This window comes from Rhinichthys klamathensis, unplaced genomic scaffold, assembly GCF_029890125.1.
Source record: "Rhinichthys klamathensis goyatoka isolate OS25496 unplaced genomic scaffold, OSU_Roscu_1.1 h1tg000492l_1, whole genome shotgun sequence".
Taxonomy (NCBI): Eukaryota; Metazoa; Chordata; class Actinopteri; order Cypriniformes; family Leuciscidae; genus Rhinichthys; species Rhinichthys klamathensis.
Window position 1 is genome coordinate 222,961 of NW_026606978.1, and position 19,242 is coordinate 242,202.

The window sequence follows — 19,242 nt, forward strand, 5'->3', positions numbered from 1 at the left end:
CTCCCTCGTCCCCCCGGATCCACTTTGGTCCCTCGTCGGCCTTCCCTCACCTTTGGACTTCTCTCCTCTGGCTACGCCTCGTCCTTTCGTCCCCCCGGTTCTGTTGGACTCCTCACTCCCCTCAGTATCCCTTTGGTCCTCACTCCCTCTGTCTCCACCGTGTCCTTCTGTGTCCCTGTCTACCCTTCAGTCGCCGGAGCCTACGGTCTCACCATGTCCCTCCAGTCCCTCAGCGTCACCCTGTCTCGTCGGCTCTACGGCTTCACCCTGGTCTCCTCTCTCACCTGCTCCGCCGCTGTCAGTCGGCCCCCTGGTGTCGTCAGCCCCGCCTCCGCCTTGCCTCCTCCCTCCATCTGCTCCGCCTTGGCTCCTCCCTCCATCTGCTCCGCCTTGGCTCCTCCCTCCATCTGCTCCGCCTTGGCTCCTCCCTCCATCTGCTCCGCCTTGGCTCCTCCCTCCATCTGCTCCGCCTTGGCTCCTCCCTCCATCTGCTCCGCCTTGGCTCCTCCCTCCATCTACTCCGCCTTGGTTCGTCTGCAGCGCGAGGTCGCGCTTTCCGGAGGGGGGGTGTAATGTCACAGTCTGTCTTGTCTCCGCCTCTTCACTACACTTCCCAGCATCCCTCTTGTCTACACACCTGCTTGTCTTCATCGTTGTCACCTGTGGATTGTAATTATCATCATTTGTGTCACCTGATTCTGTTCATCAGTGTGTGTATTTAGTTCCTCCTGTTCAGTCTTCCTTTGTCGGTTCTCGTTAATGTTACCCGGTTTTGTGAGTGTGTACCTTCTGCCTGTCGTCCTTGTATTTGTATCCTGATATATTCACTCAAGTAAAGAAGTTTATATTGGATCTTCTGCCTGCCTCGTCTTCCTCCTACACCACACCGTGACAACAATATGGTACAATAACATTACTTAATGTATATTAACTAACCATGAGCAATACATTTGTTGCGGTGTTTGATAATCTTTGTTAACATTAGTTAAAAATATAGCTTTTTATTGTTACTTTACAGTGCATTAACTAATGTTAACAAGATTTTAATTAAGTATTAGTAAATGCTGAAATTAACATTAACAAAAAATAATTAAAGGCTGTTTACGTGCAGTTCATTATTAGTTCATGTTAACTAATGAAACGTTATAGTAAAGTGTTACCAATTAAGACATAAAAACAAAAGTATAAAAGAGAATAAAGAAACAACATGGATTAAGATGTTTGTGACTGCTATCCAGATGTCACACCAAAGGTGAGTAATCCTGAAAAATGCAGGGAAACAAGTGTTAATAATAATTTAACAACATACACAAATAGCAAATAAACACTGGGTGCTCATTAAAAAGGTCTATTCACCATTATAAGAACAATCTCGATGAGGCCAGTGCTGAGAGAGCTAGGGTGGGTATTGACCACAGATGATTGTTTTGCAATCATTAGCGTGATGATTGTAGCTGAGAGCTGTCTAAAATACAACAAAACAAGCATCATCCTTCTTCATTTTTGACACGATATGGGACATCTGATTACAACAACACTTGCTTACATCAGTTAATAGTTCATAAACTATTGCTTCAACTGATCTCTAACTTCAGTTAACACCGAAATGAACGATTAACTGCACTTACCTCTGCTCAGCCATGAACTGGTCGAAAGCTGATGACGTAACATACAGATAGGACCGCCCTCACGTGATACTGATTGGTCGATTGATGAGCTTAAATCTGATTGGCTGAAGAGTACGACTGCTCTGTTTTACCATAGACAGTAAAAGAAATGGACAGAGCGATCTCATTGGAACTCAGTTGAGACAGTTGAAGCCCACTTTTAGCGATTTTTGAGAACTTCCGTTCCTGACGCGCAGACTCAGACCGACTCAAACTAAGCTTGATGACGTGAGCAACCTGTCTGACAGACGTTAATCTTCTAGTAGCTGTGCGTGAAAACTGCCAACGTTAATCTTGCAGAGACGGGGAACTTGAGCAAAGAGTTCTTTGGCGTGAGTGAGCAGGAGTAAGAATTCCGTTGCTTTTATGGACTCATTATCTATGGGCTTCTCCCTTGACGGGACGTCCCCCCGATTGCCTGCGAGCTTCTCCTGCTGTCTGTACGGTAACTTCTGTACAGCGCGACAGAGAGTCGAGTGGTTATGACGCAATCGTTAGCCTATTTTTACTAAATCTGTTTCTACGGGGCCATAGTGTAACATAGAAGGTAATGGAGCCCTTTATACATTGTCGTGTTTCTTTAGAAATAAATAATGGACAAATGGAGTCTTTAAACGCCTCAGATGTAAAGTTATTCGCTGTCAAAGTGACGCAAAAATGAATGGGAGTCAATGGAAATGCTAACGCAAGTGAAGTTCTGCTACAACATGGCGGCACCCGTCCGGCTTCAACTTCCGGTCGATGGATTACCCCCTTGTGTTTTACGAGTAAGCGCTGCCAGGAAAGTCTCAAAAATACACACACACACATCCAAGGCGATTCGTACGTGAATGACGATTTGCACATTCAAATTCAAGGACACACTCGTACATTTTAAAGATTCAAAGGTTTTTGTGCACAGTTGTATATCTACGAATTGTGTTTTGCATTTGTGAAATGTATTTTATGAATATATAATTTTATTTTGTGCATGTGAATTGCTTTTTGTGAATATGTTTTTTTTTCACGCACGTGATTTTTTTTGTGTGTGTACGTGAATTAGGTTTCACGCATGTGAAATTGTCTACGCATGTGTGAATCGTATTTTTTGCGTGAATTATTAATGAGTCTGATCTGGCTCCATAAAAAGACCACTAAACTAAAGTTTGCGCCATCGTGTTTCAGTTGAACAAAAAATGTAATCTTAGTTTGTTTATCGCACGACAAAGGCTTTGATCTAATTAAATTGCTGTATAGATTTGTTGTGACTGGATCCGGAGCGAACCGAACTGTGCTCACAAGCAGCTTGTGATTCAGGTTCTTCTTTCACAGTAAATTCTGCGAGCTCCATCACTGCATGTGAGCGAGTTTAACGTGCATTGTCAGTGCCACATGTGAGCTGTTGTTCAATGTATTTTCTTGCCAAAATGCAACCATCTCACAATCACAATCGGTATTTTTGAGAAAAAGTCTATACATGCAATTTACGTTGGATGCAAGGGCGTAGATTTGGTTTGAACATTGGGGGGGTTGAAGTTTGGGTATGCCTCCTGATATTGTGATCATGGTATAAATAATGGGGGGGTTGTAATGCATAGATTTAAATATTGGGGGGGTTATATCCCCCCCATCCCCCCCACAAATTACGCCCCTGGTTGGATGTATAGGCCTATTTTGTTCTTGCAATGTTGTATTTGTTGCAATTTTGCACTTTTGACAAACAGTCTGAGATATTTGAGTGTTGTGTGTAATAAAACAATAAAAATCATAATTGTATTGCATTGTTTTAAACACTAAATATTTTACTTAAAACATTCCTCAGACACTTATTCAGTTATTTATAATATGTTGTTCAAAAAAAGCAAAAGTAGTTTCAATGTAGCTAGCTACTTTTTGATCGTAACTTGTAGTGCAGCTAACTCCTTTTCCAAAAGGGTAGCTTGACTGTAGTTTAACTACTTTAACTAACGAGTAGTTTGTAGCTTGTCAAACTACAGTTTCAAAGTAGCTTCCCCAACACTGGCTGTAAAAGCACAGGGTGCTATGCTCTATATTAAAATGATTATAGTGTAGACAATGTTACATCAAAGAAAAATCTGCTAAGTACTGTACATTATAGTCAAGTCACCTTTATTTATATAGCACTTTATACAATACGGGTTGTTTAAAAGCAGCTTGCCACAGTGATAACAGGAAAAATTATGCATTTCGGCTGTTGTTAAGCTGTCAGTTCGAAGTCAGTTCGTGTTGATTCAGTTCCATTGTAAAGATCATCAATTATCTATTTATCTATAAAGCAGTTCTGCAAAAAAAATATGCATCGTTCTGCTCAGGTTAGTTATCATACATCAGCGTCAGTATAGTAAGATCAATAATATCGACAGTGGCAAGGAACCCAAACTCCACCATGTGACAAAATGGAGAAAAAATGTCACCATTGCTTCTATTGCACAACGGCAGTGGTTATAACCAAGAATGAAAACCTAAAAAAAAAAAAATGTCTGACAAAAATGATCTCCCAGCCACACAGATAAAATACTCAAAATATTTCTGACACGGTAACAAATTCGAACCTGTTTCAATTGGCACGTGTAAATCGGGGGCCTAATGGCTTCCCGGCTTAACACGCACAAATAGCAGTCATGCCTCCCAGCTTCCTCATTAGCATAGTTAATCCTGTGTCTTGAAGAGGCTTGAGCAAAATATTCCTCGCAGGCAGCTTCGCACAACAAGCGCCACTGATACAGTACATGAATAAATTACGGAGATAATTAAAGGAAATGTCAACGCGGGACTGGATGGAGCGTTATTAATGATGGCTGGGCTGTGTTAAAGTATCCTGGGCTGAAGTAAGCATGATTAATGTGTGTTTAATGGCAGTGGGGAAGGAACACGGCTTCGGCTTTAATAAAGAGAGCTTATTTTACAGGGGTTTGTCTCTGGAATTGACCTGTTCTCAACACCCGGAGGAGAGAGTTCGACCTTTCCAAAGATCACCTAATCTTCCGCTCTTGTTTCCAACAACAATTATAATGGGGTGATATGGATGGATATGTCTGGGAAGTGCTAATAAAACGCTGTGTTTTTGGTGGGCGAACGTGCGTGTTTTACACTCCAGTGCAGGCCTGTGGGGTCTGCTGATCGACAGTGATGTTTTTATAGAAGTTCTTGACTTGTGTGCAAATGAAACGCAGAAAGTAGCTTAACTAAAGGCTCAATTAAACTCGCTCTCCTCCTTGAATTAGGTTTGTGCGCGCGCTGAGGTGAAGGGACTTGTTTATTGCCGAGACCTGAATAACATCTGCTGGTAAAGCTTGTTAACCCTTCTAAAGTTGTGTAAACGTGGGGAGAAAAGTTCACACAAAAGTGACACTCGTCTTGACACAGGTCTAGTTACACTTGTGGAAGAGTGGCACTCACAGAATCGTGTTATTTGTCTATGAATGGGATTCACTAGTCTCGTTTCAAGGTCAATTTAATCACACTCGGATATGTAATCTTTCTCAAGGCATTGAGCATAACTGCAAGCCTGTCATGTTTCACATAACAAGTTCAGTTGGCTCTCTGCTGCAGGTTTCAGAGATAAATCAGTCAGTTTTTTATGTTAATGAAAGTTTCAAGATCAGTGCAATGGAAGCTATACAGCCCACACTGTAAAACATCTTCTGGAAGGGATCCTAAAAATGGGGCTTCATGTGGAAACATCCCAATTATGCTGCCAAAAAAAAAAAAAAAATTCCAGTATAAATAATTAAACATCCCAACTTAAAACAAAATACATTTACATATTTATTTAAGAAGCACAATGACATACAATAATAATTCATTATTTCAAGGAAATAATTATTTGCCAATGAGATAAGAAAAATTTACATGATTCAAAAGGAAGACACGTTTCTTTTTCTTACCCTGCAAAGCAAAAATATCACTAAATTTCATTCTATTTCTCTGAAAATAAGACTTAATGTTTTATGTTGTTGTTTTTTTCATCTGAAATATATCATCTTTCAGGAACGTTTAGATATTTACATCAGAAATCAAGACAAAAAATACTAATTAAGAAATACTACTAAAAGCTTAGAATAGAATTAAGATCTTTTTTAGGTCTTTTATGCTCAGCGAGGCTGTATTGGTAAAAAAAAATACAGTAAAATGAGTAATATTGTGAAAAATTATTACAATTTAAAATACTGAAGCTATGCTATTCATGCCTGCGATCAATTTTCAGCATCATTACTCCAGTCAGTGTCACATGATCCTTCAGAAATCATTCTAATATGCCGATTTGATGCTCAAGAAGCATTTCTGATTATTATCAATGTTGAAATGTATTTTGTTGATGTTTTTGCTGCTTAATAGTTTTGTAAAAACTGTAATACACTATCAAAATTTTGAGGTATTATCACACACTCAAAAAAAAAATACTCAGCAAAGACTCAATAAATTGATCAAATCCAAAGGACATTCATTCATTCATCAAAAGAAAAAAATCGTTAATATGGAACCATTCTGGAATCAGAATCGTGAAGGGGAATCTAAAACTGTAAAAAAAAAAAAAATCCTAATTAGTCATAACGGCGAATTGTGCGGTTAGGTCGGAAGGTGGCGCTGTTGTTCATACAGTGTCTCACTCCAGTCTTTCGCTATCATTCTGCTGATTTGCTAGACCCAGCGCTGGCTGGACACGCTGAATGTAAATCTGGCCGCAAACAACGTCTCATTCTTTCTCTGTGTGGCTGTGAACCCAGCGAGGTGAGCTTGGCACAGGCGCTGGACTGTCTAGCTTTGAGCGCAGTTTGCAGACACACTGCGAGGGAGCCGTGCTGGAATATTATATTCAGAGGTGAAGTCAGAACCGAAGGAGAAAGGGCGAAACCTTCCTACATCCTGAGCTTTTCTTCTGTCTCTCTCTCTCTCTCTCTCTCTCTCTGGACGCAAAGACTTGGGCAAAATGGTTTTCCCGAAATCCCAGTGACTGCGATGTCAGCATCTCTCATCTACCGCTTGTGGAACACAGACTGAAGAAATACACGTACTGCGAGGAGGGACAAAACACGTTATTCGGGTAAAGTAGATATTTTCAAATCAGTATTTAGTGTTTTATTGTTATAATTATTCTGTCTGCTCATTGTTTCACCTTGCATGGGGTTTCAGGTGCAGCCGTGTGTTTTCATTACATTTGTTGCTGCATTAGAATTCACATCGAATCAGTGCCGATTGAACCAGCAGATGCTTAATCAGCAGGTCAAATAGGAGCAGCTCGTGTTGGTTTACTGTTAAAGTGTGTGTGTGTGTGTGTGTGCTGGATGATGGTGATTGACAGGGTTTGATTTGACAGATAGGGATATAAGGAGCTCTGCAGCAGTGAAGTTCAGGCAGAGCTTCAGCTGCAGAAATGCACAGGTGCTCTGCTGGTGTGTCAGGAAAACCCCTGGAGAGAGCCTGACATTCAGAACAAAAAGTGCCTAACGCTTTACATTACAATGTCCTTGTTACAACAAACTGCATGTAGTATAACACTACAGAGCTGCTTGTAAATAGTATTATTTGCTGTATAAATAATATATATATACACTGTAAAAAGCTGTCTAAAATTCTTAAGTACAATCAACTTGAATGTCATTAAGTCATTTCAACTTAAATTACATTAAACTGACTTAAAAAGATTAGTTGAATCTTGTAGGCTATAACTTACACAAGTTAAAGCAATGTAAAAACAAATGTTGCTATAACGTACTGATCATATTAAAGAATGTGTGTGTATATATAAATATATAGCCAAAAAAAATGTTTCCAAACATGCATATTTCCCTGCAATGAAATATGCATACAAAATAGTACATTTTCGACTAAAGGTATTTTGTTTGTTAGTGAAACCACTATAAAAGCCCATCTAATTTTCAGAAAGGAGGTTACATTGTAGCTTTGTGAAGTTTTTGGAAATAAGGCTAAATGAGTAAGAAACAGAGGAAGAAAAATACACCCCCCCCCCCCCCCCCCCCCCACACACACACACACACACACAATAACTTTTCTGAATCATGTACTCAATTGTCTGATGTAGTGTTGTATTTGCAAGTAGCTACATAGTACAATAACTCTAACTCTCATGTTGGTTACTTCTTATAATCATGCAACATGAATACTGTAAATGTAAAGAGTGGGTTGAATGTGCCCAAAATGCCTGTTTGTGTTTCCTGAAAGTGGGATGAACTTGTATCAGCGAGGCATTTCATTTTTCATTTTATACTTCTCATGTGATGTAACACTTCCCCATGCTCCGTGGTTGAACCGATATCAACCACTTCCTCCCGAAATGATCCTTGTAATATGGCTTTGCATTTTTAATGTGAACTTTTGGTTTTTAATTTCACTTGAATTATTCATCTGAAGCATGCATGCAATTTGAGATGATCATTGAATCGCATGGAGTCAAGAGAAGTCAAGAAACGTCCCTCACTTTTCACACCGCTTAGAAGTGCCAACTGCCAAGTGTCCTTTCATCTCACAGCCACAGATTTAATACGAATCCGCGATAAAATCCAGCCAAGGACTCTATTCCGCATACACATGCTAAATGTGCGTTCTGCATTGCCGTGTGTGGAGAGGAGACTCTTGGATTTAATGCAGCATTTCGCTCATTTCATTCCACACGTGTGGTGTAAATATTCTGTGGACCTCTAATAATATTATAGCTGTGAAATGAAGTCATTCATCGCCACAGTTATGCCACAGACAACTTGCGTAAAATTCACACCATGGAGAATCTTCAAATGACCTGCTTTATATACGTGCGCTCCCCTCAATTTATTCACGCCAAGAACTAAATTGCATTTCTAAATAATCTGTTGCGGAGTGAGTCTATATGGCACAAAAACAAGCAATTCAAGTTATTTGTTAGCGTAAGTGCCCTTGTGGGTTGACATTTTTAAAAACGGTGTTGTTCTCAAAAATCCTCATGCACAGGGAGCAGCCATGATGAGACTTATTAGTCGTCTAGTCATGTAGGAGTTGGAAGAATTCTGTGTCCTGAGACCTCTTTCCAAAGCTGCCATTCGTTATCCTAATGAGTGTCTCTGACTTTGGGCTTAAGGGAGCAAATAAATTAAGGACAAACGCATGCCTTCTCTAATTACAACAGATCAGCACTTAACAACACAATGTGACAGAAAAGTCCTCAAAGACACATATAGACGAAATATGTGTGATTATTATACGATTAAAAGTGTTTAGTTTGTTAGTAAAAGCACTTTTTTTATTTACAGAAAGGAGGTCAAAATGGACATTATAAAATGGATAGTTCCGGTCCTTGTTTCTGATTGGTTGAGCCACGTTTGAAGCCATTGTACATTACTCTGCAATCATACACCTGTGATAAATATTAAAAGAAATACAGGTCCTTCTCAAAAAATTAGCATATTGTGATAAAGTTCATTATTTTCCATAATGTAATGATAAAAATTAAACTTTCATATATTTTAGGTTCATTGCACACCAACTGAAATATTTCAGGTCTTTTATTGTTTTAATACTGATGATTTTGGCATACAGCTCATGAAAACCCCAAATTCCTGTCTCAAAAAATTAGCATATCATGAAAAGGGTCTCTAAACGAGCTATTAACCTAATCATCTGAATAAACTAATTAACTCTAAACACCTGCAAAAGATTCCTGAGGCTTTTAAAAACTCCCAGCCTGTTTCATTACTCAAAACCGCAATCATGGGTAAGACTGCCGACCTGACTGCTGTCCAGAAGGCCATCATTGACACCCTCAAGCAAGAGGGTAAGACAGAAAGAAATTTCTGAACAAATAGGCTGTTCCTAGAGTGCCGTATCAAGGCACCTCAGTGGGAAGTCTGTGGGAAGGAAAAAGTGTGGCAAAAAACGCTGCACAACGAGAAGAGGTGACCGGACCCTGAGGAAGATTGTGGAGAAGGACCGATTCCAGACCTTGGGGGACCTGCGGAAGCAGTGGACTGAGTCTGGAGTAGAAACATCCAGAGCCACCGTGCACAGGCATGTGCAGGAAATGGGCTACAGGTGCCGCATTCCCCAGGTCAGGCCACTTTTGAACCAGAAACAGCGGCAGAAGCGCCTGACCTGGGCTACAGAGAAGCAGCACTGGACTGTTGCTCAGTTTTGCATGTCATTCGGAAATCAAGGTGCCAGAGTCTGGAGGAAGACTGGGGAGAAGGAAATGCCAAAATGCCTGAAGTCCAGTGTCAAGTACCCACAGTCAGTGATGGTTTGGGGTGCCATGTCAGCTGCTGGTGTTGGTGCACTGTGTTTTATCAAGGGCAGGGTCAATGCAGCTAGCTATCAGGAGATTTTGGAGCACTTCATGCTTCCATCTGCTGAAAAGCTTTATGGAGATGAAGATTTCATTTTTCAGCACGACCTGGCACCTGCTCACAGTGCCAAAACCACTGGTAAATTGTTTACTGACCATGGTATTACTGTGCTCAATTGGCCTGCCAACTCTCCTGACCTGAACCCCATAGAGAATCTGTGAGATATTGTGAAGAGAAAGTTGAGAGACGCAAGACCCAACACTCTGGATGAGCTTAAGGCCGCTATCAAAGCATCCTGGGCCTCCATAACACCTCAGCAGTGCCACAGGCTGATTGCCTCCATGCCACGCCGCATTGAAGCAGTCATTTCTGCAAAAGGATTCCCGAGTATTGTGTATTAAAGTATTGACTATTGAGTGCATAACTGAACATAATTATTTGAAGGTTGACTTTTTTTTTTTTGTATATTAAAAACACTTCTTTTATTGGTCGGATGAAATATGCTAATTTTTTGAGACAGGAATTTTGGGTTTTCATGAGCTGTATGCCAAAATCATCAGTATTAAAACAATAAAAGACCTGAAATATTTCAGTTGGTGTGCAATGAATCTAAAATATATGAAAGTTTAATTTTTATCATTACATTATGGAAAATAATGAACTTTATCACAATATGCTAATTTTTTGAGAAGGACCTGCATGTTCATGGACTAACCGTTTTATAAAAGCCCCGTGACGTCGTGGTTCACAGTGAATTTAGAACAGCTGTGTTAATTTCACTGTAAACCACGGCTTCACAGGGCTTATTGCTTTATTGTAGCTTTGAAGGTCTTGTAATAAAAGCTAAATGAGGTCAGTATTTAAGAAGGAGAGGAAGAAAAATAGTATTGAAAGAATGCCTTTTTTTTACATTGATCAAAAGAAAGAAAACCTTAACACTGGTTAAGATTTACCCTGTAAAGCCTTGCATATGATATGATAGTCAGAAAGTTTTTTTTTTTAATGGAGCACTTTATTAAAAAAAATTTAAAAGTGTGTTGTCATATTTGATACATCAGGCTTTTATGGCTCATATAATATGATATAGGAGAATATGGAGCTCATACTCAAAGAGGAAAAAAACTCATTGATATTATTCAGAGGCCTAAACTGAGCAAAAAATAGGCAATTTGGTGCAGTTGCTGATATTTATTTGGCCAAAAAGAAACATAAAATTCTGATATACTGAGATATTTATAGCAGTATAGCAGACTAAGGACATAAAATGCATGTATACATCAGTTGTGACTGTACCTCTCAATAATATGTCTTATTATGATGATATATAAATACTTAGTTTTATTATCAGATCCCTGTTGTTTATTCTGGGGGGCAAAACATATAATGCAATGCAACTGAGAAATGAACAAATAAACGTTCCTCAAAGCCTGTTGAATTATAGTCCAGCCAATGTTCATTTTGAAATATCAATGTAAAAAAAAGAAGAAAAAAAGTTGCTGCCTTCAATTTTTAAGTACAATCAATATAACACTTACTTTGATGTTTAAGTCATTTAAACTTAAATTACATTAAACTGACTTGAACTGAGTTGATTCTTGTATAACATAACATAAAAGTTGCAATTATTTTGATGACTTTTGATGAGAAAAACTATTTTGTTTTACAGTGTAACAATATGAAAGTTATTCTTACGTTTACTGTTTAAAAATCAGTTAAGATTTCATAGAAAAAAGACGGGTGTACCACAACCTGAGGGGGGACGTTTTTACAATTATACTAAAAGGCCTTTTACTTGTTAAAAAAGTATAAACTATCAATCAGACGACAGGAGGCATGTAGATTGTGTACAACAGGATTTCCAGCCAAGTTTTAATCATGTTGATAATTTACAGGCCTTAGAAATTCATGTATCAAATCAGGCTTTTTATTCTAAGTCCATGCAAATAAAATCCATTGCATCTCTGTTCTTTTGTAATTGGTATAGTTTTGTGTTTTCCCTAGAAACGGGTCGGCCTTCTCTCAGTTGCTAGATTGGTCATCTCACTTGTTGCTATACAATCCAGCTGTTCATCAAACATAATTTAAATAGACATCACATAGAAAAACAGACCTGTTACAGTAATGCAATGATGTGCTGCAGACTGCACATTTATCCCAAATCTCACTCGTATCAGCATTGGCACACAGCAGTTTCTCCGTCGGGAATGGTTTTGATAAGCTGTCTTCTATGCATTTGCTTAAACTAACATGTCACTATGAGATGCAGTTGTCATTTGTTTTGATGTAAAGTGCCTACAGGCAAAGGGACAGAGTGAATGATGATTATCACGAATCTCGCGTCCCTGTGTACCGGTTCCCTCGCCGCCAGCCTCATTTGCTATTTTGATGATGTGCTCCGGTACCCGTAGAGGCCACTCTTTGGTTCGAGAGAAAGAGAAAGCAATTGATAGGCCGTTATTAATGGCTTTGTGTTTCAGAGACAAAGCTTTACTCGTCACCACTGAGATTAATATTGTGAGGTCCACTACAACTGTGCCTCAAATCGGGCCTCGCTCATCGCTGTATCTCTATATGTTGGTGACAGTTGGTGCTAGTAGGTCAGTAGGGCTGACAGATATAGATAGATAGATAGATAGATAGATAGATAGATAGATAGATAGATAGATAGATAGATAGATAGATAGATAGATAGATAGATAGATAGATAGACAGACAGACAGACAGACAGACAGACAGACAGACAGACAGACAGACAGACAGACAGACAGACAGTTCGGACCGTCGGACTGACAGACAGACAGACAGACAGACAGACAGACAGATAGATAGATAGACAGACAGACAGACAGACAGACAGACAGACAGACAGACAGACAGATAGACAGACAGATAGATAGATAGATAGATAGATAGATAGATAGATAGATAGATAGATAGATAGATAGATAGATAGATAGATAGATAGATAGATAGATAGATAGATAGATAGATAGATAGATAGATAGTTAGATGATTCATAGAACTGATTCACAGAAATGGATCAAACCATCTTTAAAATGCCATTTTTGCTACTGATGTTTCAAGTTCCAAGACAGGGGAATGATCTTTTAACTAGTCTTATGAGATAGGGAATGTAATTACCAAATAAAAAGTTCATCTTTTTTTAACATATCTTTAATGTTCAATCCATAGCTTAGCCCTATTTGTCAGTTATTATATGCTGTATGTGTTTTTACATGCAGAAAACGATCAAAATCAGCTCATTCTCACCAACAACAACAACACACACAAAACATTGACATGATGAAATTCAAAGCTACTCTACTATTCTTGGTTATGACATCAAAGCCACGAACAGAAAGGTGAATTAGTCATGCGGCACACACTGAATTAAACACCAGAACATACGTGTTTACATGAAGAGTGAAATCAGAGCAAAAATCCATGCGCACCGGTTTTGCTTTAAACAGTAATGAATAACAACAGTTTGACATGACGGACATGCTGTCAGGTTATTAAGTGTATGATTGTGCATGTCAACACACTTGACTTGAACGTTAATATTAGACATTATAGATTGATCTATTATTTCATTGAGCTTCTATTATTAAAATCAATATCTAAAATAATGACATATTGCAGTTTGATGTCATCCTAACTAAACCAGTCAATTTTTCAGCTGCATTTTTCCCCCCCCCATAAATCCTTGGATAAGTCACACCTGATGCCATTTATATCTGTGTGCTTACGTAAGGGACATAATAGATATTCATCTCTTGTTTCAGCCTCATTTCACATGTCATCCACCCCGTAAAATAATGAAATAAACGAATACAAATATAACATCTGTCCCGCTAAACTGCGCTCAACAGCTTCGTAATTGAGAAAATCAGTCAGGCCGGCCAGCGACACAATAATCCCTCTTAGAGGACCATCATAGCAAGATCTCACCCGCATATTATACAGAATAAAGTGCTGTGCCATGAAGACGTCAGTTAACTAACCTATAAATGCAACGTTATGGGACTGTAACAGATTTATTTGTCACACAAGGACTGTCTGTCTGAGTGTGTTGCTTATCAGAATGCTTCTTTTTGTCTTAATGTCTTTGATATTTCAGTTTTCTGAAGCACTTGAGGGCTTCATAAAGCAGTTTGTTACAATGCTATTGACAGAATATTGTCCTCAGGAGAGAAGAATACTTTACCGTAGTCAATTTACGGCGACACGCATTTCCCCATTACTTTCGGCGTCTCAGCAACATCTGCTGCGTGGGGTTGACGAAGATCTGGACGCATGCGTTTTTGTATTGAGCCCTTATTATGTCGGTCGAGGAACAAAGCAACATAATCAAAGAATCAGTAATGGAGTGGAGATGGCGCTTTGAAACAGTCTTCGCTTCAGAGAGTTCGAAACATTAAGCATCATCGATGGGGTTTTACATCTTGGAGGGATGTTGAATTGTTTGTATAAAAGGCATTAAATTAGGCTGCAAATAACAGAGCTCCTAATAATAAGGCGCACACTTTCATTAATGGGAACGGACTAGAGGGTTCTGTGTGAAGAGAATGTCTCACAAGCTCACTTCAAGACTGCTTAGCAAGACGGAACATGACATGCAGTGTTCTTCGCTCAAAATCCAGAGTATTTAAATCCCATTTTACACACTTACTCCTGCTTAAACCAGCCTAAAACTTGAAAGATGAGAGGAATCCTTCCTGAGGCCCCACGCTCTGACAACTACACAAGATGGCAATAATTATCATTCTTGGAGTGCCCTTATAAGTCTGCAGTGGCCTGGATATTACTCGGCTTTGTGTGTCAGTGAATTGTGTGAACCGCTCCTCTGAAGTGTATTATGAGAAAATTGACATTGAGCAGCATCTTAAAGCAGTGGTTCTTAACTGGTGGCCCGCAACCCCAAAAATGGGTCACAGCCAGGACTGTCCTGATCAAACTCTGCGGTATGTGGGCGCAAATTAGTCTGCCATTTGGTAGAAACTAGTCAAATAAGGCAGATGCCAACATGGACAGATTGTGTGACGTGCTCTTATCCTTGAAAATCATGAACAGAACTACACGGTTCAAAAAATATGACCTGCACAACATTAAATATGCATTGCAGCTAGGATAAACATGACTTCGCGCCGTCCAGAGCATGTTCAGTGAATATTTGATTCTGAAACCATCAAAATTGAGGAGATTATGCAACCAAAGAGTTTGCATCTCACAATTTTTACTTTTTTCTTACAATTGGGAATTATAAAGTCTGAATTGGGAGATATAAACTCTCAGTTCTGAGAGATAAAGTCAGAATTGCGACTCGGGAGATATAAACTCGCAACTCTGAGAAATAAAGTTGCAATTCTGAGAAATAAAGTCTGAATTGCGAGATATAAACTCACAACTCTGAGATAAAAACTTCCAACCCTGGGAAAATAAAGTTAAAAAGAACAAAAAGTCCGAATTGTGAGAGATAAAGAAATTACAAGGGAATAAACTCGCAATTCTGACTTTTCTCACAATTGCGACTCACTTTTTCTCGTAATTCTGACTTTATAACTCGCAAGTGCGACTATATATCTCACAATTCTGAAAAAAGTCAAAATTGCAAGATGTAAACTCAGTGAGATAAAATGTCGCAATTATAATTTTTTATTTCGTGGTGAAAAACAAGCATCCGTAGAATTTTACTGTTCAATTTAAAAACGTAAATGCTAAATGTAAATTGTTTTAATAATATGAACATTTAGTATTTCATTCATAATTATTTGTGTAGTCAATATAATTATTCACACTTTTTTAGAAAGAAATTAATAGTTCTATTCAGCAAAGACACATTCAATTGTTCAACACATTCAAAAAAAAAAGTAATACAACCAGTTAAATGTCCTCTGTCTTGCAGTCTCTCTGTTCTCGCATCAACAGTACTACATCCTTCCTTTTGTCTTGCTTTCTCTGTCTTTGGCTCAATAAATTGATTTAAAATTTTGCTTGGCAGATTGGCATTGTAGAAAATAAGCGAATGAACACCATCCAAACCCCATAACTCACTGGCTCTTGTGAATAGTGTGTCATTTTTACAAAACCAGCACAACCTGCAGACCATCATACTTGTAAAGTGTACATCCTCTGTCTCAACCAGTAGGTGATGGCCAACTGGCTTACGACATTACCATATAACCGGACCAAATCTCCAGACTTTGTAATATTTTTGTAATTGATTTTAGGGTAAATGGATTTAAACACTAAAATAGAGTTCAATAGAGTCGAAGGTATTGAACTTTTATTGATAACTGAAGGTTATCAAACTGAATTAAAACGTTTTTGTGCCTGTCACTGCATGTTTAACTTCTATAGGCTTCTCTTAACATCTTTTTTTTAAGCAATGGATTATTGGAGTATGGAGTACTCCATTGGAGTATAATGGAGTATTAAGCTTTTTTTTTTATCACACGTGCAGTCATGCTTTATACACAGCAGCTTATAAAAGAAGCTTGAATGCTGTTAGTATGAATGGGCAACCAAAGTCAAGTTCATACTTGAGTATCGCCAGTAAGTAACAGTGACAAAAGTAAATATTAATGATGGCGACATCTATAAAACATAAAAATTCATTGCAAATTGTGCAAGTTCATCCGTCAAGTCTTAAAGGGGGCTTGAAATGCATTTTAACATCTTTATATTATGTTTCTAGAGGTTAGCTTAGTATGTTAGCAAAGTTGTTTGCACCGAAAAGTTTAAATATTTGTTAAAAAATTATCCTCATTTTCACTCTCTGTTAAAAACTGTAAATGTTCAAAATCACCCCCTATACCCTCATTCATTATTCCCTACATCAGTCCATTATATAGTTGACTTGAGGGAGTGAATGAAAACGAGTGAATGAATTCGGACACTGAGTGCGCCGGAAGGGCCGCTGCTTTTGCATAGTTTGTGTTTGCTGTTTAATAATCATTTGAAACTGGCAGCTCCAGTAGTGATGAAAAGATTTATCTTGATCTCTATCATGGAAACTATGGATAATCCTTAATTAAACAATTGAATAATCAATTGATAAGGAATTTATACCTGTATGATATTACACTGTACAATATTCAATTTGACTATGGTTTCTTCACACAATATATTAATAGATACAACGATTCAACTCAAGAAAACATTGTTAATCCATGTATGTACTGATTTGATTAGCAACACTCTAACAACAACAACACACTTGGTCTCTTAATTGCATGAGAATAGACATGAGAAAAAAAAGTATTTTCAACATGTCTACTTCAATGTTGAAACTATTTGCAGCCAATTTTTCCTTGCACAGACCACAAAATTGATGGGAAAAAATAGTTTTTTCACATAACTATGTTCTTCTTTTGAAAGGTGATCTGAACATTCATGGCTTTAAAGTTGGCATGAAACGTAAACTGCGATAGTCTTTTTTTTCCCTGTTGTGATGTATAGTTGAAATGGCTTCTCAAACAAGAAAAAATGTAGGGCGGGACTTGATTTTGTTTATGGGGAATTGTTTGGATGGTTGTGGTTTGCCATTGGTGGATCTCGTGTGAGTGACAGGTTGCCCCGCCCTCACGCCAGTAAACACGTCATCAGAGAGGAGAAGAGATGTCTCTTTAAGAGGAAGGGGAAGTTATTTTGATTAAAGATTACGAGGGCACATTAATTAAAAAAAAAAAAGGATGTGCACAGATAAAGCATTTATAATAAATACTGCAATATTCCCCCAAAAAATATAGTCAATTTTGATTTCATGGTGACTTTAAAGGTGTCCTATTATGCCCCTTTTTACAAGATGTAATATAAGTCTCAGGTGTCCCCACCGAATGTGTCTGTGAAGTTTCAGCTCAAAATTCCCCACAGATCATTTATTATACCATGTTGAAAATGCCCTTTTGCAAAAAAAAAATGTTATGCCGTTTTTATCTTTAAATGCAAATGAGCTGCTGTTCCCAACCCTGTTTGCCAAAAGAGGGCAGAGCCTTTAAGGCTCCTGCCTCAGATAAAAACGAACAAAACATCTGTTGCCATGTGTGTTGTTGGTTTTGTTCATGCTTTCATGTCTTTTATTTTGAAATTTGTCTTGGTCTTGTTTCCTGGTTTGTCATGTGACTCCCTTGCCCCACATGTGATCTTTTCATAGTACTTGCATCATGTCCTGATTGGTTCATTGTTTTATTGTTCACAGGTTTTCCTTGTTATGTGATCAGTCCTTGTGTATTTAAGCCCTCATGTTTGCCCTGTTACTTTGTTGGGTATTGAAGTAAGTTGCTGGCTGCCTCATGTTTCAAAGTGCCAGGTCTTTGTTTACTGCCAAGTTAAGTTTTTATGTTCTTGGATTTTGGGTATTCTGTAACATAGCTGATGTCGAGCAGGCGAAGACAATGATGTAGCGAACCAATGTGCAGTTTATTTACAGTGAAAATCCAATACATGAACAAAACTTAACTTGTGGAGGAGCTAAGGGGAAGGAGCTAAGCTAATAGGGCAGATTCTGTCGCCAGTCGTGGGTGGGGCATAAGCATATGTAACGTCACTTTGGATGACAGTCCCGGGGTGCGTTTCCCGTACAAAGACATAACTTTCTGCTTAACTACCATAGTACGTTGTATCGTTGAAGAAATTAACTAGCTAGTCACGGCTGTTTCCCGAAACCATACTGTCGCAAATTGGTCATTCAACCACGTTGGTTAATGATGTCTTGCAGGTGGTGGAGTAATAACTACATTTAATTAGCCTGGGAAAACCCAGACAACTTCCGGCAAATTTAAATTTGCTCTGAAAGTTAGTCTGGCAAAGAGCTCATTCAAGCTCATTTCCAATCCGCCGAAATCGCGGCACCAATCAGAAACGTTGGGGCGGGCTTTACACGATGACGACAGCGCTGGGATTTTGAAGCAGATTTTGCAGCCTACATTACAAAGATGGATGCCGCCGTCGAACATCACTCGTTCGAATCAGCTATCGCGTCTGTTTTAAGCGATTTGAACGTTTCCTTTTTGTTAAAACCCGAGCAAAGAACAACACTCAGAGATGTTTCTCCGCCGCTCTGCATACGTCATCTCCTTCATCGCTCTGATTGGTTTTAGGTCTATCCGCGACGTCCGTTGGTGACACCCCTCTGGAAATGATTTGTCTATGACGCTTTGCCAGACCATAACTCAGTTACAACTGAGAATGGTCTGGTTTTAACCAGGCTAACATTACACAGTTATTGAACCAAAATGAATCAACACTGATCTGAATTGAAATGAATAATGACTGTTTACTATTGTTTTTTTAGAGCTGCT

The 19,242-nt window shown here is 38.7% G+C and overlaps 1 protein-coding gene across 1 annotated transcript in view; it reads left to right on the forward strand.

Annotated features, from left to right (window-relative positions):
• Positions 1–6,293: 6,293 nt before the first annotated feature.
• Positions 6,294–19,242, forward strand: part of cntn3a.2 (contactin 3a, tandem duplicate 2) — a 69,765-nt gene continuing 56,816 nt past the window's right edge. The window contains exon 1 of the mRNA XM_056237674.1: positions 6,294–6,711. The gene's annotated coding sequence lies outside the window, so the exon portion shown is untranslated. The remainder of the gene's footprint in view (positions 6,712–19,242) is intronic.